This window comes from Taeniopygia guttata, chromosome 10, assembly GCF_048771995.1.
Source record: "Taeniopygia guttata chromosome 10, bTaeGut7.mat, whole genome shotgun sequence".
In the NCBI taxonomy this organism is placed as follows: domain Eukaryota; kingdom Metazoa; phylum Chordata; class Aves; order Passeriformes; family Estrildidae; genus Taeniopygia; species Taeniopygia guttata.
In genome coordinates this window covers 19,937,070-19,963,880 of record NC_133035.1, presented here as the reverse complement: position 1 = coordinate 19,963,880, position 26,811 = coordinate 19,937,070, and the positions used below count along the sequence as shown (strand labels likewise).

At 51.9% G+C, this 26,811-nt stretch overlaps 1 long non-coding RNA gene across 2 annotated transcripts; it reads left to right on the top strand.

Annotated features, from left to right (window-relative positions):
- The first annotated feature begins 19,982 nt into the window (after positions 1-19,982).
- Positions 19,983-23,315, top strand: LOC140684782 (uncharacterized). 2 transcript variants are annotated; one of them, XR_012057583.1, is made up of 4 exons: positions 19,983-20,580; positions 21,412-21,578; positions 22,061-22,203; positions 23,021-23,315. It is a non-coding gene; the product is annotated as an uncharacterized lncRNA (long non-coding RNA). The 2 variants fall into 2 exon arrangements; XR_012057582.1 differs by having other exon boundaries at positions 20,019-20,580; positions 22,123-22,203.
- The last annotated feature ends 3,496 nt before the right edge of the window (positions 23,316-26,811 follow it).

Here is a 26,811-nt window from a genome sequence, read left to right as displayed (position 1 = left end):
ATTATTGTAAATAAAGGTTTACTAAAAACGTAGTTTTTAGTATAAAATGGTAACACCACCCCAAGGAGGGGAGTTTGCTGCAGACTGACCTGCTGGACAGAGCCAGCTCCTTGGGAAAGCTGTCAGAGATAAAATAAACAACCTCGGGAAGCCGACCCTGCGCATTCCGACTCCTTCTTTGGCCGCGGGGCTGGGAGAAGAAGACTTTTGACAATCCTGGGGTCACCTCAACCTCCAGCCCCCGAGAGCCCGCGGGCGCTGCGGGGTGATAGGAAGATGGATTGGCTCCGGAGAATCCCGATCCCAGCCCCGCCTGGGAATAGGTTTCCCACGGAGAGGCGTTAATGACTTTGATATCAACGATCTAAATATGTCAACCTGCGCCTCGCGCTGGGATCAGGGAACGCTATATTTATCCAGCACTGCCATTAGCAGAATGCTAATTAACGGGATTCGGTTTCCAAGTAAATCCCGGCCCTTCCAAGTGCTGTAACGCAAAACTCGTTTCTAATCTCCCTGGAGCTGCTGCTGTTCCCGCTCATTCCTCGGGATTAGGCAGATTTATTTTCGCTGATGGCACCCCCAGGTCGGGTTGTGGCACCGGGGCTGGAGCTGCTCCCAGAGGATCCTGAGACAACTCAATCCGGCTGTCCCCGTCCTGCCTCCTGCCCGAGCACGGCCTCAGCTACACGGAATCGTGGAATCCCGGAATCCTGAGATGGTTTGGGGTGGGAAGGGACCTTAAATCCCCTCCCATCCCACCCCTGCCATGGGCAGGGACAGCTCCCACCGTCCCAGGGTGCTCCAATCCATTGGGCACTGCCAGGGATCCAGGGGCAGCCACAGCTTCTCTGGGAATTCCAGCCCAGCCCCTTCCCAACCTCCCAGGGAACAATTCCCAATTCCCAATCTCCCACCCATCCCTGCCCTCTGGCAGTGGGAGCCATTCCCTCAGTCCTGTCCCTCCATCCCGTGTCCCCAGTCCCTCTCCAGCTCTCCTGGAGCCCCTTCAGGCCCTGCAAGGGGCTCTGAGGATTCCCTGGATCCTTCCCTTCTCCAGGGGAACATTCCCAGGGCTCTGAGGATTCCCTGGATCCTTCCCTTCTCCAGGGGAACATTCCCAGGGCTCTGAGGATTCCCTGGATCCTTCCCTTCTCCAGGGGAACATTCCCAGGGCTCTGAGCTCTCCCTGGATCCTTCCCTTCTCCAGGGGAACATTCCCAGGGCTCTGAGGATTCCCTGGATCCTTCCCTTCTCCAGGAGAACATTCCCAGGGCTCTGAGCTCTGCCTGGATCCTTCCCTTCTCCAGGGGAACATTCCCAGCTCTCCCAGCCTGGCTCCAGAGGCGCTCCAGCCCTGGAGCAGCTCCGTGGCCTCCTCTGGAATTTCTCCAGCAGCTCCAGGTCCTGCTGGTGCTGGATCCAGAGCTGAAGCAGCTCTGCAGTGGGGCCTCACCTGAGTGGGACAGAGGGGGGACAATCCCTGCTTTCCTACTGGGAATGTGCCCGGGATGAGCTGCTCAAGACACTCCAGACCTTCACCTCCCAGAGGAGCTGGGATTTGGGAGGTGCAGGACAATTTTTGGGAGCTGGGAATGGCTCAGACCTCTCACAGTGCCAGGGAAAGCTCCGGGAGCAGCAGCCCCATCTCATCCCTGCTCCCAGCCCAAGGTGAGTCAGGATAATCCAGATTTCTCTCCCGCCAGCACGTTAAAAATATCTGTGCCAGCCTCTGGAATTTTCCAGTGACAGCTCAAAGGGAAACAGCTGAGGCAGGGAGCTGCAGCTCCACATTCCAGCTATTCCCACTGCCAGCTCCAGGGAGATCTCCATCAGAAGGGTTCTGGAGCTCCCTCAGCACTAAAAGGATTTTCAAAACCTCCAAAATCCTCAAAAGTGATGGATGTGCTCCTCTACCAGGCCCTTCCTGCCTCCAAAACTCCAGCTGGGAATCACTGCATCCCAAAAAAAACCCCACAAACAAAGAACAAAAACCAAAAAAAAAAAAAAAAAAAAACCAACCCAAAAAAACCCCAAAAAAACCAACCAACCAGCCAACCAAAAAACAGGAAAAATTCAAAAATTCAAGTAACTCTGTGACGCTCTTGCTATTTCCAGAGTGCTTCTGAGCCAAACCTGCACATCCCAAATTATCCCAAATTCATCCTCACCACTCCCAGCTGGATGTGTCCCCTCCGGACACATCCCGAATTCCGGAAGGGATTGTGCCAGGAAGATGTCCCTGCTCATCCAGGTGCCCTGGGAAGGACGGGATGAGGCGGCCTCAGCCTCTTCCTGAGCGGTCACAGCCGACTGGAGCAATTTTCCAGCTGAAAGGAAAGCTGTGAAAACTCCTCACGGATCACGGGAGCCATGGCTGCAATTCCCGCTCCAGGGCTCCAGGGATTTATCTCTTGTTTAAAAAGGAAAAAAAAAAAAAAGGGAAAGGCAACGCTCCGTGTCCCTCCGGAGCTCCAAAGTCAGGAGAGCGCGGGCTCAAGGTCGGATCCAGCCTCAGCCCATCCAACCAAAGATTCCCATTATTCTTTGCGCTATTTCAAATCCAACGGAGCACAAAGCCATGGAATTCTGCAGGGAAGAGTTATCCTGTCCCTCCGCCAAGAAAAAAACACGGGATACGAATGAAACGGGTGCAAAGTGTCCCTGTTCCCAGCCCTGGGAATGTCGTTGGGATTGGGTGGGAAATCTCAGCGCAGCTCCCAAGGATCCATCGGGAATGTGGCAGCACGGATGGCTCTGGGACAGCTCCAGGAGGATCCTGTCCCCATTCCCTGGAGCACTCCCATTCCTGCAGGAAAAGCCATGGATGGCACGGATCAGCCACCTCCACACCTCCCTTTCCAGCCTGGAATCTTCTTCCCAAAATCTCCTCACCCATCCCTCCGAGCTGGGAATTCCCCGGGCACAGGGACAACCTGTGGACAGCACAAGGCGCAGCAAACATCCCATTTTTCTGTGGGGTGGGATTGCAGAGAATCCTGGAATGGTTTGGGTTGGGATTTTAAAGCTGACCCCGTCCCACCCCTGCCATGACAGGGACACCTCCCACTATTCCAGGCTGCTCCAAGATCCATCCAGCCTGGGATATTTCCAGGGATGGGGCACCAAGATTGATTCACTGCTGCATTTCCAGCAGCTTTGGGATGCTCCCAAAGGGATCCACATCCCTGCTTTTCCCTTTTATTATTGTCCCTCCAGAATTTCATGGATCATTGTGGATTCTTCATCCTCCCAGAATTTCCATCAAGGCCCTGTTGCTGTTCTGGGCTCCAGGGACCTTCCCAGCTCCTCACCTTCCAGCAGAAACCCTGGTGCTCCTGGATTTCCAGATCCTGGATGGTTCCACAATCCTGGAAAAATCCTAAAAAAGTTTAAACAGAACCAAAATAAAATCTGGAAATATGCTTTAAAAATCCAGCTCGGATTTTTAGGTAAAAAAAAAAACAAACCACCAAACAAACTTTTTCCTTAAAATCATACTTTAAATCCTTTTTTTAACCTTTTCATTGGATGCTCCAATCCCAATCCTGGAAAACTGCATTCTACCCTTTGGAGGCAGATCAATCGCTTCCCCGAGCCTGGAATTCCAGCCTCCAGCAGCGTTCCAAGCCTGGGATCTGAGCACTCCAAGCACAACACATGCAACCACTTAGGAGCCAATTAATCCCAGCGGAAGCGCCCTTGTCGTTACATTTCCGGAATAATGCCGGAAAATTCCCGTTGCGTGTCATCGGGAATCATTTAGGGACATTTGGATCCCAGTTTTTTGCTGTCAGAGCTTTAAGGAATGAACAGATGACGGATTTCTGGAATGAGGCTCTGCTTGGAAGACGAGGTCGGGTTGTTTTCCTGCTGTTCCGCCCGGATAATTTGGGATGTTCCAAAATAATTAGGGTGGGTGATTAATCCCTTACAAGCTCTCCAACATGGAAGAGATCCCAGACCGTCTTAGGGATATGGGACAACACTTTTAGATCCCCAAAATTATCATTGTATCCCAAAAAATCCATTTTTTGGGATACAATGATAATTTTTGTGCCCCTCAACGCATCCCCAAAATGACATCGTAGCACCTCAAAAAAATCATTGCACCCCAAAAGGAACTTTATGCTCTGAAAGTCCTAAAATGCATAATTACACCCAAATAAATTATTAGACCCCAAAAAATATCATTGCAACACTCAAAAATATCGGCATTACACCCTAAAAAGTATCATTGTACCCTAAAGAATATAATTTTACCTAAACCCCATAATTTCACTCTAAAAGTCATCATCACATCCTGAACTCATCCCTATACCCCCAAAAAAATCACTGCCCTTAAAAACCATCATTGTACCTGAAATCCCATCATTACACCCTAAAAACATCATTATAATCCAAAAAAACACCATTAGATCCTGAAAAACATCATTATATTCCCAAAAAATCATCATATCAGAAAAAATACTATTATATCTCCAAATAATCATTTTATCCCAAAAAACACCATTATACACCAAAAGCATCATTATATCTTAACACCCCAGCTTCATACACTTAAAAATCAGCATTAAATCCCCAAAATAATCCTTATTCCCAAAAAACACCATTAAACCCCAAACACTGAAATCCAGGCTTGGAAAGCAATTAAAATATCGGAATTCCTGTCCTGTGTTCCCAAGGAAAGGTGTTCCCCCCCAAAACCTCTCCGGTTCTTTGGGATAAATCCTGGTGTGGGCCATGGGGCTCAGGGCACCCAATCCATGTCTGGGACATGGGGTGAAATCCAAAGAAAAAGGGATTTCTGGAGCCACAATCCTGTTTTTCCAAGGGCCACAGAATAATCTTTTCCGCACTGCTAAACTTTGGGAAACGGCTTTTAATCGATTCCATGTGGTTTCCCCTCCCCTTTTCCCCGATCCCCATGGAAGTAGCCCAGGGTTGGAAAACCACCTCGCTTCCGCCGCGGTTCCCGGCGCAGGAGAGCGGCGGAGTCGCGGATAAATGTTGGAGGCTCCGTCGCTTTTCCCATCTGGCAGCCAGGCTGTGCTGTGAAAGCGAAGGAGATACATATGCAAATATTCCCGGGCTGCTTCCAGGATCCCGAGAATTTTTATGATGTAACCACAAGAAGAGGTTGGATAACGGTGACGGTACGGAGCCCCGGAACGCCGCGCGTGGAAACGGAACGCCGGGAAGCAGAGCCGCGGTGCCTCGCCCAAGGAACGGGGAGCAGGTTGGACATCGGAGATCTTGGAGTGGTCTGGGTTGGGATGGTTTGGGAAAAACCACCACAAATCCCAAAAGATGTTGGTGGGGAAGTGCCAGGCGCTGGTGGGGTGTGGTGGCAGCTCCCGGGATGTGTCATTGTCCCAACAAGGACATTCCATTGTCCCACCAGGAACATTCCATTGTCCCACCAGGAATGTGCCAGTGCCCCGCCAAATCCCACCATGGGTTTTCCATTGTCCCACCAGGAACATGCCATTGTCCCACCAGGAACATACCATTGTCCCACCAGGAACATTCCATTGTCCCACCAGGAACATTCCATTGTCCCACCAAGGGCATTCCATTGTCCCACCAGGAATGTGCCTGTGCCCCACCAAATCCCACCATGGGCTTTCCATTGTCCCACCAAGGACATTCCATTGTCCCACCAAGCCTGTGCCATTGTCCCACCAGGGACATTCCATTGTCCCACCAGGAACATTCCATAGTCCCACCAGGAATGTGCCAGTGCCCCTCCAAATCCCACCATGGGCTTTCCATTGTCCCACCAAGGACATTCCATTGTCCCACCAGGGACATTCCATTGTCCCACCAGGAACATTCCATAGTCCCACCAGGAATGTGCCAGTGCCCCTCCAAATTCCCCCAGGGACATTCCATTGTCCCACCAGGAACATTCCATTGTCCCATCAGGGACATGCCGCCATCCAACCAGGGACATTCCACTGTCCCACCAAGCCCATGCCATCATCCCCCTCTCCAGAGCCATTCCAAACCCACCCGGATGTGTCCCTCTGTCACCTGCCCGGGGTGACCCTGCCTGGGCAGAGGCCGCTTCCAGCCCCACCTCCTCTGGGATTTTGGGATTCCATCGTTGCAGGAATGAGGGATGGCCGAGCTGAGTGCCCCAGCCCAGGACACTCCAGCCAGGCACCGGTGTCCCCTGGTCTGGGGGGTGGCACTGCCACCTCCAGCCAGGGACATGTGGAGTGACTTCCCACCACCCCATCCCGATCCACCACAACCCCATTCCCTCTCCAAGCCCTGGAGAAGATTCCCAGCCAGCCCCGTGTCCCCAAAGCCACCTTGGAGGTGACGATGACATAGCTGCCGCTCTAATTAATGCTGACATTCTGCTGCTCTAATTAATGACGAACCCCTCCCTTAACGAGCACCTTCGGAAATGATGGGAGCGCTTTGCCCGTCACCGACGCTCCGAGAGCGATCTTGGAATGAACAAAATATTCCTGTGATCTTCTCCCTGACAGGCTGGAAGCAAAAATATTTAGTGAGGAACTCCAAAATGCTGAATAATTCAGGAGGCTGCAAACCCCTTGATCATCCCGCTGACTCCGGGAACAAAATAGTCGGGATTTGCGCATCCAAAGCGGAGATAAAAACGCCAGGAGAAGAAAAAGGAGAAGAAAGAGGTTGAAAATTAAATTTAAAAAAGCTGATTAAAAACGCAGCCGTGCCGGAAGGAAGCCTGGGGAGCTGCTCCTTGAAGCCACAGGTGTCCCACCATCCCGGTTTTATCCATGGGAATGCAGAGGAGGGATCCTGGGGAGCTGCTTCCCTGGGAGTTCTCTGGGATGAAGCTGGAGGGACCCCCAGAGTGGCTGTGCCCAGGACAGGGCTCTGAGGGAGCACCTCCAGTTGTCTGGTGGCATCTGAGGGGACAAGGTGGCATCGAGCTCATCCCAAATCTCTGTCCCTGTCATTCCTGAGGGCTCCGGAAGCAGGAGGGGCCTCCAGCAGCACCAACTCCCAAAGGATCTGCCGGGATCATCCCACAGGGTGGGAAGCAGGAACGGGGGAATTGTCCCCCTCTGCTCCCTCAGGTGAGACCTCCAGCTCTGGTTCCCAACACCGGGAGGTCATGGAACTGCTGGAGAAATTCCAGAGGAGACCACGGAGCTGCTCCAGGGCTGGAGGAACGGGAGGATGGAGGGAATGAGGGATGGAGGGATGGGGGGGATGGGAGGTTGGAAGGATGGAGGATTGGAAGGATGGAGAGATGGAGGGATAGAGTAACACGAGGTTGGAAGAATGAAGGGATAGAGGGATGGGGGGACGGAGGGATGGGGGGATGGAGGGATGGAGAGACAGAGGGATGGAGGGATCAAAGAACGGGAGGTTGCAGGGATGGAGGGATGGGAGGTTGGAGGGATGGAGGGATGGAGGAACGGGAGGTTGGAGGGATGGAGGGATGGAGGAACGGGAGGTTGGAGGGATGGAGGGATAGAGGAAGGGGAGATTGGAGGGAATGAGGGATGGAGGGATGGAAGGATGGGAGGATGGGAGGTTGGAGGGATGGAGGGATTGAGGAACACGAGGTTGGAAGGATGGTGGGATAGAGGGATGGGAGGTTGGAAGGATAGAAGGAAGGAAGAATGGAGGGGTGGAGGGATAGAGTGGTGGAGAGATGGAAGGATGGAGGGATGGAGGAACGGGAGGTTGGAAGGATGGAGAGATGGGAGGTTGGAAGGATGGAGGAACAGAAGGTTGGAAGGATGGAGGAACGGGAGGTTGGAAGGATGGAGAGATGGAAGGATGGAGGGATGGACGAACAGGAGGTTGGAAGGATGGAGGGTTGAAGGGACAGAGGATGAAGGGATGAAGAGCTGGAGGATGGAGCGCTGCCAGGGGCGCCACGGCTGCACCTCCCACCTTCTGCTGATTCATTTCCACACGAAATCCCTTCATCCCATCGGGCAGGGAACACCAGTGCCCCCATCCCATGGAGAGCTCAGCCCAGTCTGGGTGGGCACCTTCCCACCCCCACGGCCCAAACCGGGATGAGCACAGGGACCTTTGGACACCAATCCCTGTTCCCGGGAGCTCCGGCAGCCCCGGAGCCGCTGGCGCTGCTTTATTTTTAATATTTAATGGGATAAAAGGCTGGAATTGCTTTTAAGCCTTAAATTGCTTTTCCCCTTTTATCTTTAAAAACCACGGCGAGCAGTTTTTGGAGGTTATTTTTTTTTTTTTTTGGGAAGTTTGTCCTAATGATCCCTGGTAGCCATTAGGTCGGGAATCAGGCACTTTCAAAGGAATCCATTAAATATTTCATTCCTCACTCCCATTCCTTTGGTTTTGATCTCCATTCCCATTGATTAAAGACACTGACGGCTCCATTTTGATTAAATCCTAAATCAAAACTCCCCCCCAAAAAAAAAACTGCCAGAGCCGACATTTATGGAGTTCAGTAAACTGGGTGGAAGAACAGGAGTGCGAGCTGGAAAAAATCCATAAAATCCCTTTCCAAACAAACATCAGTTGACAGCAAACAGATGGATCCGAGGCTCTTATTCCAAACTGGAAAAAATTAAGAGTTGGCAGGTCCTGGGGGAAAAAAAAAAAAAAAAAAAAGAGAAAAAAGAAAAAAGAAGAAAAAAAAGGAGTTACAAAACATCTTAAAGTTTTCCCCTTCGTATCCTGGTGTTGCTCTGGGCACGGGTTCAATATTTTCCGAGGCTACTGAAGGGAAAAGGGGCTGGAAACAGGGAAGCAGCTGGCACGGGAAATCCTTGGAAATCCTGGGGAAGATTGATGGGAAGCAGAGCTGCCAGCATCCCGAGGATCCGGCCGCGCTCTCAGCCCACCCCTGAGCCCGTCCAGCCCCGCGGCACGGCCGGAGCGTGACTCCAAAGGGGCAGGAAAAGTGAGGAAATTCAGGGATTTTCCCAGATTTTTTGGCTTACCCCGGGATAATGTTAAGGGAAGGTTTTTGGGAAGGTGCAGCCGTGGAAAACTCAACCTCTGGCTCTGCAGGTGCCCCAGGAGAGGAACGTGAGGGGCACCAGCCCCGTCCATCCCAGACTGGGACATTCCAGGGATCCAGGGGCAGCCATAGATCCTCTGGGAATGCCATCCCAGCCCTTCCCCACCCTCCCAGCCAGGAATTTCTTCCCAAAATCCCACCCAAATGCCCCCTTTTCCAATCTGAATCATTCTCTGTGTCCTGCCCCTTCATCTCTCATCCCAAGTTCCTTCTCCAGCTCTCCTGGAGCCCCCTGGAATCTGCTCCAAGGTCTCCCTGGATCCTTCCCTTCTCCAGGATGGAAAATCCCATTTTTTCATCAGAAAAACCACCATTATCCCACACTTAATGAATCCTTGGGATTCTGGGCTATCCTCACAGATCCAAAGGAAATCCAGGATATTCCACAGCTCTTGAAGGGACATTTTAAAATACGGGATCAAGCAGAGGAGGAAAAATGAGATTCCTTCCCAACAGTGACCCTGAGAATTCCAGAGGGACAAAGAGCTCCCTTCCCAGCTGGGAATGGCTCCATTCCTGCTTGGAATCCCCCATGAGCCTGGCTGTGAGTGCCTTGGTGTTTCCAGGCACGGAAAAATTCCAGCCCCGAGCCCAGCCTGCACTCGAATCTAATTATCCATCCAAGAGCGGAGAGCCACAGATGGCCCTGCTGGATTTTCTGAAGGAGCGCTGCTCCAAAGGCGTTATCCATGGAGCTGCAACCAACACGGGCTCTCCAAATGGCAGCAGCTGGAAAAACGGGAGCAAAGCACTCTCCTGGGCTAAAAAATCCTGGAGATGAGTGTTCCCGGAATTCCTCCCTGCATGGGAAAGGGAGGGAGCAGCGGAGCTGGGAGCTCAGGGAATCAGCCTTATCCAGCACATCCTGCTGCTGCTGAGAGCCCGAGGAAAACCCCCAGGAAAAACCCTGAGGAAAAACCCTGAGGAAGAAATCCCGAGGAAAAATCCCAAGGAAGAAATGCTGAGGAAGAAATGCTGAGGAAGAAATGCTGAGGAAGAAATGCTGAGGAAAAATCCCAAGAAAGAAATCCTGAGGAAAAAATCCCGAGGAAAAATCCCAAGGAAGAAATGCTGAGGAAGAAATGATGAGGAAAAATCCCAAGGAAGAAATGCTGAGGAAAAAGTCCCGAGGAAAAATCCCGAGGAAGAAATCCTGAGGAAAAAATCCCGAGGAAAAATCCCAAGGAAGAAATCCTGATGAAGAAATGTTGAAGAAAAATCCCAAGGAAGAAATCCTGAGGAAGAAATCCTGAAGAAGAATTGCTGAGGGAAATATCCAAGGAAGAAATCCCAGGGAAAAATCATGAGGGAAAAAAACTGAGGGGAAAATCCAGAGGGAAAACCCCTCCAGCCGTGCATCAATTCCAACGGGAATGATTCACAGCCCCATGGGATGCTGGAGGGGAATTTGGGAACAGCTGGAGAAGATGGAATGCTGGAGGATGCTGGAGGGATCTGAATTTATTCCTGCCCTAATATCCCTGGGATAGGAGGAGGAAAAATCCCGGAATGGTTTAGGTTGGAAAAGCCCTTTATGGTCATTGACTCCAACCATTCCCCCAGCAGCAATTCCTGCATTTATTTCTGTGCCACATCCTGGTTTTTCCTAAAGGAATGAATTCCCAGTGGGTCTATCCTGGGCTGGATCCAAAGCCATTCCTGTGTTAATATGTCTGGGAAAAGCAGGGATCTCTGCCACTGCAGAGATCTCCCATAAATATCGGATCCCTTTCCAAGGGAAAGGCACCCAGGGGGGATCCCATCCCATTCCCGCCGATCCTGCTCCCGTTTTCCCGCTCCTCATGCCTGGAATCCAGCGTTTGGCTCTGGATCTAAGGCTGGCAGAGAATTTTGGAGCTCTTTGCTTCCCGAGGGTCCTTCCCTGCTCCAGCAGCTGCCAGCCCGCCCAGGAATGGAGGAGAGGTGCTAATCCCGCTCCAGATTCCCACAGAAATCCACAAAATCCCATTGCTTCACACTGAGGTCATTTGCCCCCTTCCCAAGTTTCCTGGAGAAGGAAACACCAACTCTTATTCCTGCTATAAATAACCCCCAGGCTGCTGGGAAACTTGGAATTCCGGCTTTTGGGACAGCCACGGGATTGGGTGTTTATAAAGGGAATTCTTGGCGTGTTCCAGGTGGGATCGGTGGATTGTCACGTGTTGCCACCCCTAAAAAAATGGCTTTTCCCCCTTTTTTTTCAGTCCAGCAGCTGTCAGAGGTGGATCCGTGGATCCCACACGTTGGAAGTGACAGCTCCAGGGGCCTCAGGGTGCTAATCCAGCGGGAAAGGTTTTTCCAGCTGCTCTTTCTGGCGCTGGAAAAGGAAGGCTCTTCCCTCTCCTCGTGCCTGTCACCGCTCCCGAGTGCCAACGGGACAAATTTAACCCCAGCTCGAATCCCAGGGCACAAATCCAACCCCGGAGCCGCCGCTCCGGCCGTGGCTCCACGGGATCAGTGCGGCTCCAGCAGGGAGGGATTGGGATCCACTGGGATTGGGTGGATTTGGGAGATGAAGGTTTGGATTTTGTGTCTCTTTTCACTCTGCAGGGAGGAACGAGTTCCTTCCAGTGAGGGTGGGGAGGCCCTGGCACAGCTTTTCCAGGAAAATCATGGATGTGCCACCCTGGGAGTACACTGAGGTGAAAAATGGAAGGGAAGGGAAGGGAAGGGAAGGGAAGGGAAGGGAAGGGAAGGGAAGGGAAGGGAAGGGAAGGGAAGGGAAGGGAAGGGAAGGGAAGGGAAGGGAAGGAAGGGAAGGGAAGGGAAGGGAAGGGAAGGGAAGGGAAGGGAAGGGAAGGGAAGGGAAGGGAAGGGAAGGGAAGGGAAGGGAAGGGAAGGGAAGGGAAGGGAAGGGAAGGGAAGGGAAGGGAAGGGAAGGGAAGGGAAGGGAAGGGAAGGGAAGGGAAGGGAAGGGAAGGGAAGGGAAGGGAAGGAAGGGAAGGGAAGGGAAGGGAAGGGAAGGGAAGGGAAGGGAAGGGAAGGGAAGGGAAGGGAAGGGAAGGGGAAAGGGGGAAAGGGGGAAAGGGGGAAAGGGGGAAAGGGGGAAAGGGGGAAAGGGGGAAAGGGGGAAAGGGGGAAAGGGGGAAAGGGGGAAAGGGGGAAAGGGGGAAAGGGGGAAAGGGGGAAAGGGGGAAAGGGGGAAAGGGGGAAAGGGGGAAAGGGGGAAAGGGGGAAAGGGGGAAAGGGGGAAAGGGGGAAAGGGGGAAAGGGGGAAAGGGGGAAAGGGGGAAAGGGGGAAAGGGGGAAAGGGGGAAAGGGGGAAAGGGGGAAAGGGGGAAAGGGGGAAAGGGGGAAAGGGGGAAAGGGGGAAAGGGGGAAAGGGGGAAAGGGGGAAAGAGAAGAAGGGAGGAAGGGAAAGGGGGAAAGGGAAAGGGAGAAAACCATCCTGAGCAAGAAACCACTAAAAATATGCCCAGCCCCACCTGAGTGCGACCGTGCCATCCTGAGCGGGATGTTTACCCCACAGTCCATCCCCTTTCCCTTCCTCCCTCTCATTCCACACCATTCCCGTCCCGTTTTACCCCACAATCCATCCCCTTTCCCCACCTGCTCCCCAGTCCAGGCCGTTCCCTCCCAGCGCCGCTCGGCGTTCCCGCTGCTCCATAAATTACCCGCTGACAGCTTTAATTTGTGCAAACGAGGCCTCGGCGCTGCTGGCAGCCGCTGCTCTAATAAGGTCAATATATATTCATGGATGTGCCAGGGAACACGGAAAAGCGGGAACGCGGCTCCAAAGTGGGAATGAGGGAAAGCTGCGGCTCCTCGGGGCTCTTGGCTCATCATGGATGCATGGCAGGAGCGGGGCCGGGATTGCGCTCGGCAGCAGCGGCGCTGGCAGGGAGCAGGGAATGCTTTCATTCCCTGCCAATCCCGGGGAGTTGATGTTCCCGGAGCGCTGGAGGGGTTGGTTGGTTGCTTCCTGGCTTTTTATGGGTTTTTTCGGGGTTTGTGGTTGACCATTGGAAGGTGGATTCCTGCTGAGAGAAGCTCCAGGGAGATCAGAGCCACTTCCAGAACCTTCCAGGAGAGCTGGAAAGGGATTTGGGATAAGGGTGGAGGGACAGGATGCAGGGAATGGCTCCCACTGCCACAGGGCAGGGAAGAGAAGGGATATTGGGAAGGAATTCCTGGCTGGGCTGGAATTCCCAGAGCAGCTGTGGCTGCCCCTGGATCCCTGGAATGTCCAAGGCTGGGTTGGAGCAGCCTGGGATGGTGGCAGGAGGAGCAGCTTTTCCTCTGGAATCTGAGTGGCCAATCCATGGGATGCAAGACGGGGCTGGAGCCACATCCCGGGATCGCGGGCAGTGGGAGGAGCAGGGGGAGCCACCCACGGGAACCAGGAGCTTTTCCAGGCTTGGGATCCCACAGGAATTCTGGGCTCCTGCCAGCCCCTTCCCACCTTGGCGAACCGCAGCAGCTGGCACTGGGATTTTGGGAACCCGAGATTCCTTCTGGAGCCGCATGGATCTGCAGGGACATCCCATGGGCTTGTCCAGCATCCCTGCTCCCTTCCTGGGAATCCTTTGGTTTTCCAGCATCCCTGAAGAGTCTGTGCCTGGCTCGGGATGCGGTGACACCCCTGAGCAGGGCCACACCTCCATCCCGGCCTCCTCAGCTCGGGATGATCCCGAATTCCTCTGTGCCACCTGGACAGCGCGTTCCCGGCTCCCCGTGGCTGCTCCTGGGAGCGGATCTTTGGGAAAAGGGCCGCGGGAGGAATCGGGGATGTTTGATCAGGCCCGTGTTGACTTTGGGAGCCGCTGAGCAAACACAGAGCGTGGGGAAATCCAACAAACACCGCTCCAAAGGTGCCATAATCGGCTTCAAATCCAAGGATAATTACCCGAGCCCGAAGCTCCGGCATCCCAAAGCTCCGGCACCTGCCGGGCATTGGAATTAGCTGGGGAAGGCAACCTCGGGAGCTGGGATCCACCCCCATTCCTGAAACTGGGAATGGAAACAGCTCAAGGAAAAGGAGCCGAGCTCTGGGGCTGCCCCAATCCCGACCCAAACTCAGCAAGGAAAAGCCCCTGGATCAAATCCTGGATCGGAGCTTCCATTCGCCCAGTGGGAACGGCTGCCCAACAATCACTGGATCCCCAGTGGGAAAAATCCTGGAATTATTTTCTCTTCCTACCAACAGTTCTGGGTCAAATCTGCTGCATTTTCTTGGGAGTCTGGCCGCTCCCAGGCACATCCCTGATTAACGTAACAAGGGCAGGTGGATCCAGCCAACATTCCCAGGATTTTGGGAGTGGATCATGAGCGAGGGAAGGTGTCAGGAGCTGCCGGAATGTTCGCAAATTCAAAGTAATGAAACAGCTCCAGGCTGGTGAATTATTAAGGATTTTTCCAGGTTTCTGATCTTTTATTCCCTTTATTAAATGTGGAAGTCAGGGGTCAGGGAGCTGCTTCCCTTCTTCCTGCTTTCCCAAAAGAGGCGGAGAGGAGGGAAAGGCAAATCCTGGGATGGGATGGGATGGGATGGGATGGGATGGGACGGGACGGGACGGGACAGGACGGGACGGGACGGGACGGGACGGGACGGGATGGGATGGGATGGGATGGGATGGGATGGGATGGGATGGGATGGGATGGGATGGGACGGGACGGGACGGGATGGGATGGGATGGGATGGATGAGCCTGAGCATCCCATGGAGCACTTCCCGGGATTTGGAGGTGCTGGAGGGACACTCAGCTGGATTTTTCCACTGAATTAATTTCTCCAAAAGAGGACCAATATTTTAATAATGGAATTCTTTTGGGAAAGGACTTTGAAGCTCATCCCATTCCATCCTCTAAGGGACACCTTCCACTAATCCAGGTTTCTCCAACCTGGCCTGGAACACTTCCAGGAGTTGGGAATATAATATTCTAAGCTTAATTATCCTTTAAACAAAACAGGAATGTGACATTCCCACCCTCCGAGTGGTGCCGATCCGGCATCACATTCCCAAAACAAATCCTTCCCAACTTTAAAAATCCTGGAGGAAAGCTGGATCCAATTGGAAGTGAAAATTAATGGCAAATCCTTGGAACCACATGAAGAGTTCCTTGGAAAGCGGTTCAACATGGAAACAATCGGAAAAGCCTGGAATATAAATATTTGTCCTTACCCGTGCCAGAGCAGCAGGAAAAATGAGGAGAGGTTGGCACGGGAGCTTTCCATAAACACCCGCCGCAAAGGCCAGCCTTGGATGCATGGAATTGTTGGTCAATTTTTCCATTCCTTCATCCAAAGGGAATTAAACATCCAGGAGATGCCAGGAGCTGATGGGTTCTGAGGGAACGTTGCACAACGGGGTGGGTGGGAAGCAGGAAGTTGTAGGAATACAGCTGGAAAAGGGCAGAGCTCCGGCCGCTGTGGGGTTAAAAATCCATGGAAATCTGGGAATCAGCGTCCCAGGAACACAGGATACTCCCGGACTGGAGGACTGGAGCAGGCAGGATTGGGATCACAATCCTTCTGCTCCCACAGCACATCCCAGGCACCTTCCAAGGAAATTCCAGCATTTCCTTTTATTTGATCCCTTTTTTCCCTGATTTGAACCCTTTTCCTGCCCTTTCCTCCCTGAAAAAAATAGGGAAAACAAACAGGCAAATCCCTTCTTCTCAAGGCCTCCTTGTATTCCCTTTTTTTTCTTTTCCTGGTTTATTTTTCTTTTTTCTTTTCCTCAATTTCTATTTTCCTCTTCCTGCAAAGAGGCAGGGAAACATTTTAAACTGAAGGGAAACATCAGGACAAAAGAAGGAAAATTCCATCTTGGAATATTTATGGAAATTTATGGTTAAACGTGGATTTTAATTTGGGATTTCTGCCTCAGTTTGGTGGCTGCTCTCAGCATTCCCATTATCCGGGGGGGATGCAAATGGAATCCAAGGGGAACAGGTGCTCCCATGCACAGCGGGAGAGATTCCTTGGACATGGAGAATCCTGGAATGGCTTGGGCGGGAAGGGACCTTAAATCTCATCCCATTCCTGCTATCCCAGGCCCCATCCAGCCTGGACATTCCAGGGATCCATCACTGGTGGAACAACACTCCGGAGCAGCTCCGGCAATGCCGGGGGACTCCGGTTCCTCCAGAAACTGCTTTTCCATGGAAAACTCGATGCCACCTCCTGCTTCAGCCTTCGGCTCTGGTGGATTTCCACTTTTTTTTTATGGATTCAAGGTCAGGAACCCCACAATGTAGACCCACCTCCCATTCCAACCCAAGTGGAGCAACTGGGATCTTCCCTTGGAGCTGCTCGCTGTCCCATCCATAAAAACCACTCCGTACCTTGGAAAACCCCGGATTCCTGGGATTATTCTGATTTCCAAGCGGCAGCCGAGCCTCCGAATCCCGCGGCTCTGCAAACAGCGGCTCTTTTCCGGCAGTGTTTGCTCAGCCAATATTGACTCTGCTCCCAGCACGGCTCCCACGGAGCCGGGCGTTCCCAGCGGGATCCGAGGAGCATCGGGACAACGCGGAGATAACGGCGTGTGCGGCCCCCATCCCACCCATTCCCACCGCGGGATAATCCGGAATGCCGCTGGGAAAATTCCATAGGAAAGAGGGATCCAGTGCTGCTCCGGGCTCCTCCAGACATCCCAAGGTTATGGAATTGTGTGCTCTGTAAATAGTTCGGAACAGCACCGCTGCTGCCTGTCACCTTGGGTGGCATTCCAAGGGTTTTGTGTGGGATGGGGCCCCATTCCAAGGCTTCTGGAGCTTCCCAGCATTGGGAGGAAAGGGAAGGAAAGAGGAAAGGAAAGGGAAAAAAAAGGAAAGGAAAGGAAAGGAAAGGAAAGGAAAGGAAAGGAAGGAAAGGAAAGGAAAGGAAAGGAAAGGAAAGGAAAGGAAAGGAAAGGAAAGGAAAGGAAAGGAAAGGAAAGGAAAGGAAAGGAAAGGAAAGGAAAGGAAAGGAAAGGAAAGGAAAGGAAAGGAAAGGAAAGGAAAGGAAAGGAAAGGAAAGGAAAGGAAAAAGGAAAGGAAAGGAAAGGAAAGGAAAGGAAAGGAAAGGAAAGGAAAGGAAAGGAAAGGAAAGGAAAGGAAAGGAAAGGAAAGGAAAGGAAAGGAAAGGAAAGGAAACTTTTGTGGTGGGACAAAGGAATGCGCAACAGTCCTTGGAATTAGTCCTTGGAATGGGAGCCTCAGCATGGGATTCATCTGGAAGTGCTCCTCCAGGAGACTCTGCCGTGGCTTCCACCTGGGTTTTCCCTGGACACAGTTCCCCCACATGGATTCCCTTTTCCAGGGAACAGTTCCAGCTCAGCCCTTTGCATCCCCACATGGGCGGGGTCCAGCCCTGACCTCCAGCATTCCCAGCCAATGGATTCTGGAGCATTCCCTCTCTCCAAGCTCAATCCCTCACAGAAGCGCTCCTGTCATTTACTTCCAGGGCTTTTCCAACATCATTCCATGTCCTCTCCACCTACATTGGCTGCCCTTGGCCAAGCAGGAGCTGATCCCAGTGGAAAACCCCTGGGATATCTGGAACACTGCAGCCTAAATAAACAGCAGACCTGCTTCCAAGGGCATGGAAAGGCTTGGAAATCCCATGGATTCCTGGGAAGCCTTGCAAATCAAGGACACGGCACCATGGACACACGTCACACCTCGGGTTCTACTTCCTGCTCCCCCTGGAATTCCAGAGCCAGCCAGGATCCACACAGAGCATCTCCCGAGCTTCCAAAGCATTCCCTCCATCCTCCACCCTCATGGATCCCGCCCAGCATTCCCACGGAGCCAAATCCCCGCAGCGATGGTCCCAGGATGGGCTCAGCCACTGTGGAAGCGATTCCCGCCTCCCACCGGGAATTCCAACACCGTCACACGCAAACCCGTCCAGGTGACATTGACCAAAAAGCTGGGAGTTCATCCCAGGTCCCCAAATCCCAAATCTTCCAAGACTCCCAGGATTTAATTTGTTCATCAGCTGCCAGGGTCAGCAGGGCACGGAGCCACCGCCATCTGCTCCGGCTGCGGCTGCTCCAGAGCCTCGGATCTGCCAAATTTTGGGAATTGTGTGTCCCTCCGTGGCCCTTCTGCCAGGCATGGTACTCATGGCTGCTCCCGGGAATGAGCTGCCCCACCCTGCCCCATCGGGATGCATCCAGAGCTGTGATTCCGGGATCAGGAATGTTCAGGGCCCGTGGGTGGCCACGGATCCAGTACAGGTGGAACCAAGGGATCCACCTGAATCCATGGGATTTCTGCAGGGATGGGGTCAAAAACGGGGATGGAGCAAGGCCACGGCAGCAGGGATAAGCTGGGAGGTGGTGCTGGAATTGTCACCACTCCACTGATGGGAATGCCATGGATCCATTTGAAAAGAAGTTTGGGAAGGTTTTCATGGAATCTTGGAATGGTTTGGATGGGAAGGGACCTTGAGGATCATCCCATCCCACACCTGCCATGGGCAGGGACACTTCCCACTGTTCCAGGGTGCTCCAAGACCTGCCCAGCCTGGCCTGGGACATTCCAGGGATCCAGGGGCAGCCACAGCTGCTCTGGGAATTCCAGCCAGCCTCTTCCCACCCTCCCAGCCTGGAATTCCTTCCCAATATCCTTCCATCCCTTGTCCCAATCCCTCTCCAGCCTTCTCCAGCTTAGAAGGAAGCTGGAATTTTCCCATTTGCTCTCTGCCATTCCATAAATAACCAGATTCCACCAGAAGCTGCTGCCTGCAGGAGCCTCTCCTTTATTCTCCCTCTGTTTTCCCTCCCAAATTGTTCCCTAAGTGCCCTTATCCATATTTATCCCCTCTGCCAGGAACAAAGCGTTGGAGATGGATAACATGCCTCATCCACTGTTCCTCCCCGAATTCCAAATGCTGTTATTCAGGGAAAACATCGCTCCCTGCATCTTTCAGGTGCTCTTTGCTCTTGATCAGAGCCTAATTAATCTCATTTTCCTGGGAAAAGGACGGAGCTGGAGTGTCTCTCCTGAAAAAAGGCTTCTGGAATGAGGATTGTCACTTGTCACAGGGATAGGTTTGGGTATCCAAAGGGAAAACTGAGTGGATCATTCTCTGTCCCACTTTTCTCCTTCCATACACCAGGAATTAGAGACAAATGCTCCCCCTCCTTTTTTAATCTCCCAGTGCCTGAAAGGGAATTCCAAAACAGACGGAGAGTGAATTCTGACACAGACAGTGATAGGAAAAGGGGGAATGGTTTGAAATGGAAAAAGGAGAGATTTAGAAGGGATATTTGGGAAGGAATTCCTGGCTGGGGGGTGGGGAGGGGCTGGGCTGGAATTCCCAGAGTAGCTGTGGCTGCCTCTGGATTCCTGGAAATGCCCAAGGCCAGGCTAACAGGGCTTGGAGCACCCTGGGATAGTGGGAGGTGTCCCTGCCCTTCCAACCCTGACCGTGCTGTGATTCCATGACTTTGGGAAGGCATTTCCATCCCTTTCCCTCCTCGGATCCACCTCATGGGCTGGACCCAGGCCCTGCCCATGTTTGGGTGTCATTCCTGCTCCTTTGGGCTGCAGATGAAAAACATCTCCCGATTTTACGACAGCTCCTTGGGCCAATTCCCAGCCGGCCATTCCCGCCTGGCAGCGTCTCCCGAAAAACATTTGGCATCTCCTGTTCCTCTTTGTTTCAAGCCCCAATCCAGCTCTGCCTGGAGTCCTGCCAGGATTTTTTTTTTTTTCCTATTTTTTTTGTCTGGACTCAGGTGTTTTCCACCCTGACAACACCCCCAAGTCACCTGCCCAAACACGCTCCCATGCTGGGGGCCAAAGTCCGGGAATTGCACCCTGCCCTTGAGCGAGGATCAGCCAAAGCCCTCTTAGGCCCCGCCTAATTAACCCCGGCCTTATTAGTAGATAATCGCTGGACATTTAAGCAAATTATCTGCAATAAAAGTGGGACAATAATTCCAGTGTTTAGTTTCACTCCGCTCCTTGCTGGAATCGGGCTCTGTTTGCCTGGAGTTACACATTACCCAGGACCTTTCGGCACCAACGGCTGCTCTGCGGCTTTGGATTGTTTAAAACCAGCCCGAGTCAGTAAAAGTTTGGATAAATATTGGATTTGGCCGAGTTTGCTGTTTGGATCAGGAACCCGATTGCTGCTGTTGATTGACAGATGTGCCCAAATGTTTGGAAAGCCTGGCCTCGATTGGATTCGGGAAGGTGTTTGGGCAAACAGCCCTAATCCAAGGCAAACAGAATCCTTGGATTCAGTTCCAGGCTGTGTTAGCAGAGCAAACGGAGGCTCTGCAAACAGCTTAGAAGAATCCGGCCACCTTCACGTAACCTTTGGAGGAGGGATTGATCCGGGGGGAGGCGGCTGGAGTTTGCACAGGGAGCAGATTGAGTGGGATCAGCGGGATATCGACCCCGTGCAGTGTAAATGTTAGCGCTGAGCCGCGCCGGCGGCTCCGGCACCCGGCGCTCCTTGGAATTTATCTTCTGCCGGAGCTCCGGAGCCGCGGCACCGCAATAAAAAGGGATAACGGCTCGGGATGGACCCGCTCCCGAGGCTCCTCCCGGGAAGGGCTCGCGGCTGCCGCAGGGATTGGTGGAGAGCGGGAGATGGAGGCTTGGGAATGCTGAGCCGTGGGTGGGATGGCATTGGGATAAAATAATGGGATGGAACAGGGATGGGATGGAACGGGGATAAAATAATGGGATGGAATGTGGATGGGATGGAACATGGATGGGATGGAACTGGGATAAAATAATGGGATGGAACATGGATGGGATGGAACGGGGATAAAATAATGGGATGGAACATGGATGGGATGGAACAGGGATAAAATAATGTGATGGAATGTGGATGGGATGGAACGGGGATAAAATAATGGGATGGAACATGGATGGGATGGAACGGAGGTAAAATAATGGGATGGAACATGGATGGGATGGAACGGAGGTAAAATAATGGGATGGAACATGGATGGGATGGAACGGAGGTAAAATAATGGGATGGAACAGGGTTGGGATGGAATAGGGATAAGATAATGGGATGGAACGTGGATGGGATGGAACGAGGATAAATAATGGGATGGAACGCGGATGGGATGGAACGGGATAAAATAATGGGATGGAACATGGATGGGATGGAACGGGGATAAAATAATGGGATGGAATGTGGATGGGATGGAACGGGGATAAAATAATGGGATGGAATGTGGATGGGATGGAACGGGGATAAAATAATGGGATGGAACATGGATGGGATGGAACGGGGATAAAATAATGGGAAGCACGGCCGGATTCCGGTTACTCACGGATGCCCTCCAGGCTCCTCCCTCTCTCCAGGCCACTTCCCAAAATTCTCAGGGATCCAAAATTCTTGCATGATCCTTGTGTTCCCTTCCAACCGAGGACGTTCCGTATCCTATGGAAATGCTTCAAACACCCACCTCAACCACGGCACTTCCCGCTCCAGGGAGATACATGGAAGAGTTGGGATCCATGGGACACATGGAATATTCAGGATCCTCGCAGGATTTGCACGTGCAATTCCCGTGGCGTGGCTCTCCGTGCACAAGTGGCCATCCATGCATCCCGACGCCATCTGGGGCGCCAATTACCGGGAGCACACGCGGAATCGAGGTAATTACTCCCGCAAATTGGCCGTGTGATTGCATGGGCATCCCTGGGATATTCCAGGCTTTTTCCGAGCCAGGCTTCCAGAAACTCCAATAGATTCCAAGTTATGTTGGAAATTATCTGCCCATCTGGCTGGGCCTGCGAAGAACGGCTGTTTATGGGCACAGAGATTAAACAGCCGCTCTTGATCGATGGTTTAATCATTGGAAGGGAGGGAAAGGCGCTGGATTTTCCAAGGAATGACCCAGGATCCGGAGACTAATGACAGGTTTAATTAAACAGGGAATAGCCAGCTTTTTCTCCTGAAGTATCCACTAAAAATGACCCTGGGCACACGAGGAGAACGTGTCTGATGGATCATTGCTGTGCTGAGAGGAGCAGCAGGTTTAAATAAGCCTGGATTAATTATTGAGCCTGACTTGCCTCCATTTCCAACGGCACAAAACCTGGAAGGGCTGGAGGAGTTTGTGGCCTTGCCTTTCCAGGGCGTTTCCATGCCTGAAGCTTTGTCCCCTCTCTGCTCCTCACTCCTGTGGGTCACATCCAGCTCCATGGAAGCACCAGGGGAATTCCAGCAATCCCAGAGGAATCCTTGGCATCAGAAAATCCATGGCATCTGTCCAGTCAGGTGAGACCCCACTGCAGAGCTGCTCCAGCTCTGGATCCCAACATCAGCAGGACCAGGAGCTGCTGGAGCAATTCCAGAGGAGGCCACGGAGCTGCTCCAGGGCTGGAGCGCCTCTGGAGCCAGGCTGGGAGAGCTGGGAATGTTCTCCTGGAGAAGGGAAGGATCCAGGCAGAGCTCAGAGCCCTGGGAATGTTCTCCTGGAGAAGGGAAGGATCCAGGCAGAGCTCAGAGCCATTCCAGGGCCTGAAGGGGCTCCAGGAGAGCTGGAGAGGGGCTGGGGACAAGGGATGGAGGGACAGGACACAGGGAATGGCTCCCACTGCCAGAGGGCAGGGATGGGTGGGAGATTGGGAAGGAATTCCTGGCTGGGAGGGTGGGGAGGAGCTGGACTGGAATTCCCAGAGCAGCTGTGGCTGCCCCGGATCCCTGGGAGTGTCCAAGGCCAGGCTGGAGCACCCTGGGATAGTGGGAGGTGTCCGTGTCCATAGATCCCTCCCAGTCCAAACTGGGATGGGATGGGATGGGATGGGATGGGATGGGATGGGATGGGATGGGATGGGATGGGATGGCATGGGAGATGGAAATCCCTCACCTCAGCACCCAGATGATTCCCAATGCTCATCCAGCTCCTGGAGAGATCCATCACCTCCAGCACCAGGAGCAGCCAGGATGTGCCAGGAGGAGCCTTTGGACTCAAATCTCTTCCTTTTTGTTCCTTTTTTGTTTAATTCCATGTCAAATATTCCAGCATTTATCGCACTTCTTGTGCTCCTTAACGGGAGACTGTTGGTTTTTTTTGGTTTTTTTTTTTTTTTAGGGATTATATAAAAATCCATATTTATGAGACGAGCAGGGATCAAGAACATGGAGATTTAAAAGATCCAATTATCTTCCCAAAGTTTGCCTTTATGTTCATCCTAATGAATCCAATGTTTTCCAGGCAGATAATTGCCTTTCCCAGCGTTTAGTGCCTCGTTAGAATTCCAGCATTCCCTGATTTTCATTTTAAAAGGATCCTGTGCCTCCTGCTTGAAGTCCTGGCTCTCCAAGGAATTCCTGAGGAGATTTTTTTTTTTTGGTCCTGTATAATAAAAATAAAACTTCCTAAAGATTCCTGGCGTCCTCACTGGATGGAACATCCTTTTGTTGGGATGGGAAAATCCGGAATGTGGGATTCAGAGGGAAAAGGGGGAAAGCAGAGGAAGGTTTGATAGGAGCTGCTGCCACGGGAGACATCAGGGAACAAATTCTGGGCTGGCTAAATAAAGTTGGGAATTCAGCCAGGAGCTGGGCAATTCCAAGGATAAATCCCACAGTTCCCGGAGCAGCAGCTCCGTGCCCTGGCTGGGCATCCCAAACCCCAAGGGTCATTTTGGAATCGTTATCCTTTGGGATTCCCATCAGGATAAAGATCCCAAAGCCTCCCACATTGACACTGAGGGGGTTTCCAAGTCCTTCCACACCCCTGATCCCACCGGAGCCGATGGGATTCTTGGGATGTGCCCCAAACCAAGATAAAAGGGAGAAAAATCAGCAGGGATTTGTACTTGGGAAGGCTGAGCTGCCCCATTCCCGAGGAAAACCAGGATTTCCCGAGGAAGCAGCTATTTTTCCCGTGTTTTTAAATCCAGTCTCTTCCATGGACATCCAACCCCGCTGACATTCCAACCTTTCCACCCGACCTATGGATCAGCATTCCTGGCAAAGCAGCGACTCCAAAAAAACCCCAAAGCAAAACCCTTAAATTGCACTTTAATTGGATTTTCCAGAGGGTTATTAGGAAATGTTTCCAATCAAGGGGTAAATTGGGATTGTAATAAAATATTCCATAAATATTTACATTGGCCCTGGCTCGACTTGAAAAGCAGGGATATTTTTCCCTCTTGGACACGCTGCCAAAGGAACTGGTTGGAAAACCAAGGTTTTGGAGTCACTTTGTCCCCATCCAGGAAAGATCAGAGAGGATTTTCCCCCAAAATTTCACCCAAAAAGATTCCAGGTGCATCCCAGGTAAGTCTTGGGATCCAAGTGGGATGAGCAGAGGGAGAAGAGGGAGGGAAAAATCTCCAGAGCTGCGGCACATCCCAAGGAATTTACGAGCTGTGTGGGGTGGGCAGGGCTCCAGCTCCATCTAAGCTGGATCCATATCCAAAGGAACCGCCTGGTTCCACGGGATGAGGCTTTAATCAGGTGTGGATCAAGGAATTTCCCAGGAATAATTCAATCCAGGCTTGGCTTATTGCTCCCCCCGTGACCCCGGGCCAGGCCCTGGTGCCATATTGAAGCTGTTACCTGCTGATATTCCAGGATTCAAGAGGGATTAGGGAATTTTTTCCTGCTTTTCCAGATAACCTGCTCTGTCTGCTGGAGCACAGAGGAAGGGGGGAAAGCCCAACATGGAAAAAACGCGGCTGGATCAACGGGAAGGGTTAGGAAAACACTCCTAGGGCAGGGATGAGCAATCCATGAAATATCCCACGGATTAATCGGATCCCAGGGAAGCTGGAGAGGGATGGAAATGCTCAGGGGTCATGGCCAGGCAGGAGAATCCTCACCCAGGATATCCACTGGAGGGAAACCTTGGAAAAACTGGGACAGGCTTCCCAGAGAAGCTGTGGATGAATCCTTGGAAGTGTCCAAGGTCAGGTTGGATGGGAATTGGAACAACCTGGGATAAGGGAAGGTGTCCCTGCCCACGGCAGAGCTGGAAGTGGATGGGATCAAAGGTTTAGGAGTAAAAACCAGGAGCCTGGGATTTGGGAACAAAAATCAGGATCCCAGATTTAGGAAGGAAAATGAGAAGTTCAAGGATTAGGAAGGAAAACTAGGAGCCCAGGGTTTAGGATAAAAGATGAGGATCCCAGATTTAGGAACAAAATATAGGGAGCCAAAGGTTTAGGAATAAAAGTTAGGAGCAAAACTTCGGAGCCCAGATTTGGTAGGAAAAATTCCAAACCCAAGATTTAGGAAGAAAACTTGGGAGCAAAAATCAGGAGCCAAAAGTTTTGGAGTGAAAATTGGGATCCCGGAGTGCAAAAGGCTGGAAAACCCAATGGAAGTGGCCGGGAAAACAAGGAGCAGGAAGGAATCCCGGGTGGAAAATATGGAATTCCAGCGAGCCCCGGGAGCTGCCGGTGGCACCGGGAGTTTCCGGGCTCCGGCCTCATCCTGGTGCTCCGTTCCCATGGAGAAGCCACTTGGCAGCTCCCAACAGCTGAGGAAATTCCCATTTTCTCCATCCTTTCCATAATTCCAAAGGACGGAGCCAATTGCCTCTGCCAGGCTGACGGATGGGAGGCGACAGCGTCGCTTCCCGTTAGGATTATTTCTGGGAATTCACACCGGGATGGCTCCGACAGGCGCTCCCGGCTCCCGACCCCTTGGAACAATCACTGCTTCCCGAGAGTTCAGGGAATGCGGGAAAAGCTGGGATGGGGACATTTATTGGCACCAAGGAGAAATCCTACTGGGAATGAAGGCTCGGGATGGGATTTTAAAGAAATCCTACTGGGAATGAAGGCTCGGGATGGGATTTTAAAGAAATCCTACTGGGAATGAAGGCTCGGGGTGGGATTTTAAAGAAATCCTACTGGGAATGAAGGCTCGGGATGGGATTTTAAAGAAATCCTAGCGGGAATGAAGGCTCGGGATGGGATTTTAGGAAAAGTGTGGAATTCCGGCCAAGGGCGGCTCGGCTGGAATGTGAAAATCCTTCCCAGTGGCTCTGGGACACTTGAAGGCATTTTAAGGACACTGGGGACAAATCCATGGATGGGAATGTCATGGAATGCTGTGGGTGGGAAGGGATTAAATCCCATCCCATTCCATGGGCAGGGAACCTCCCACTATTCCAGCGTGTTCCAATGTCCATCCAACCTGGCCTGGAACATTCCCAGGATCCAGAGGCAGCCCCAGCTTTTCCGGGAATTACGCCTCACCCCCTCCCAGGGGAAAATCCCTTCCCAGAATCCCATCCAAATCCTGTTTTCCATTCCCTGTGTCCTGTCCCTTCATCCCTTTCCAAGGAACTCCTTTTTCCTGCTCATTTTTTCCAGGATGAGGGGAAGAGCATTCCCAGCTGGAATGAGCTGGGAATCGCTGCTGAGCCAAGGTTTTCCATGGTTTGCTGGAAAACAGGGATGGGAATGCCGGTGCCACACTGACACCTCATGGAGAAAGCGCTCCTTGCAATTCCAGCTCTCCGGGGACGGATTTTTGGGATAAACGCTTGGATTTTGCTGCCCACTTTGTCCTGATAAAGGTGGTTGGGATAAAGGGATATTTCCCTGGAATTAAAGGGGTTGAGACCAGGATCTGTCTGGGAAAACCTGGAGATTTTGGAGCTGAAGGTTCCCCTTCAACCTCCGCCCTTTGCCGAGGCTTTGGAGGAAAATAAAATAAAAATCAAAATAGAAATTAAATCAGAATTAAAATTAAAAGAATTAAAATAAGAAGAAAAATTTTAAAAATAAAATAAAATAAACATTTAAAATCCATTTAAAATAAAAATTTAAAAAATGAAAATAAAAATAAAATCAAAATTAAAATAACTAAAATTAGAAGAAAAAATATTAAAAATTAACATTTAAAATTAATTAAAAATAAGAA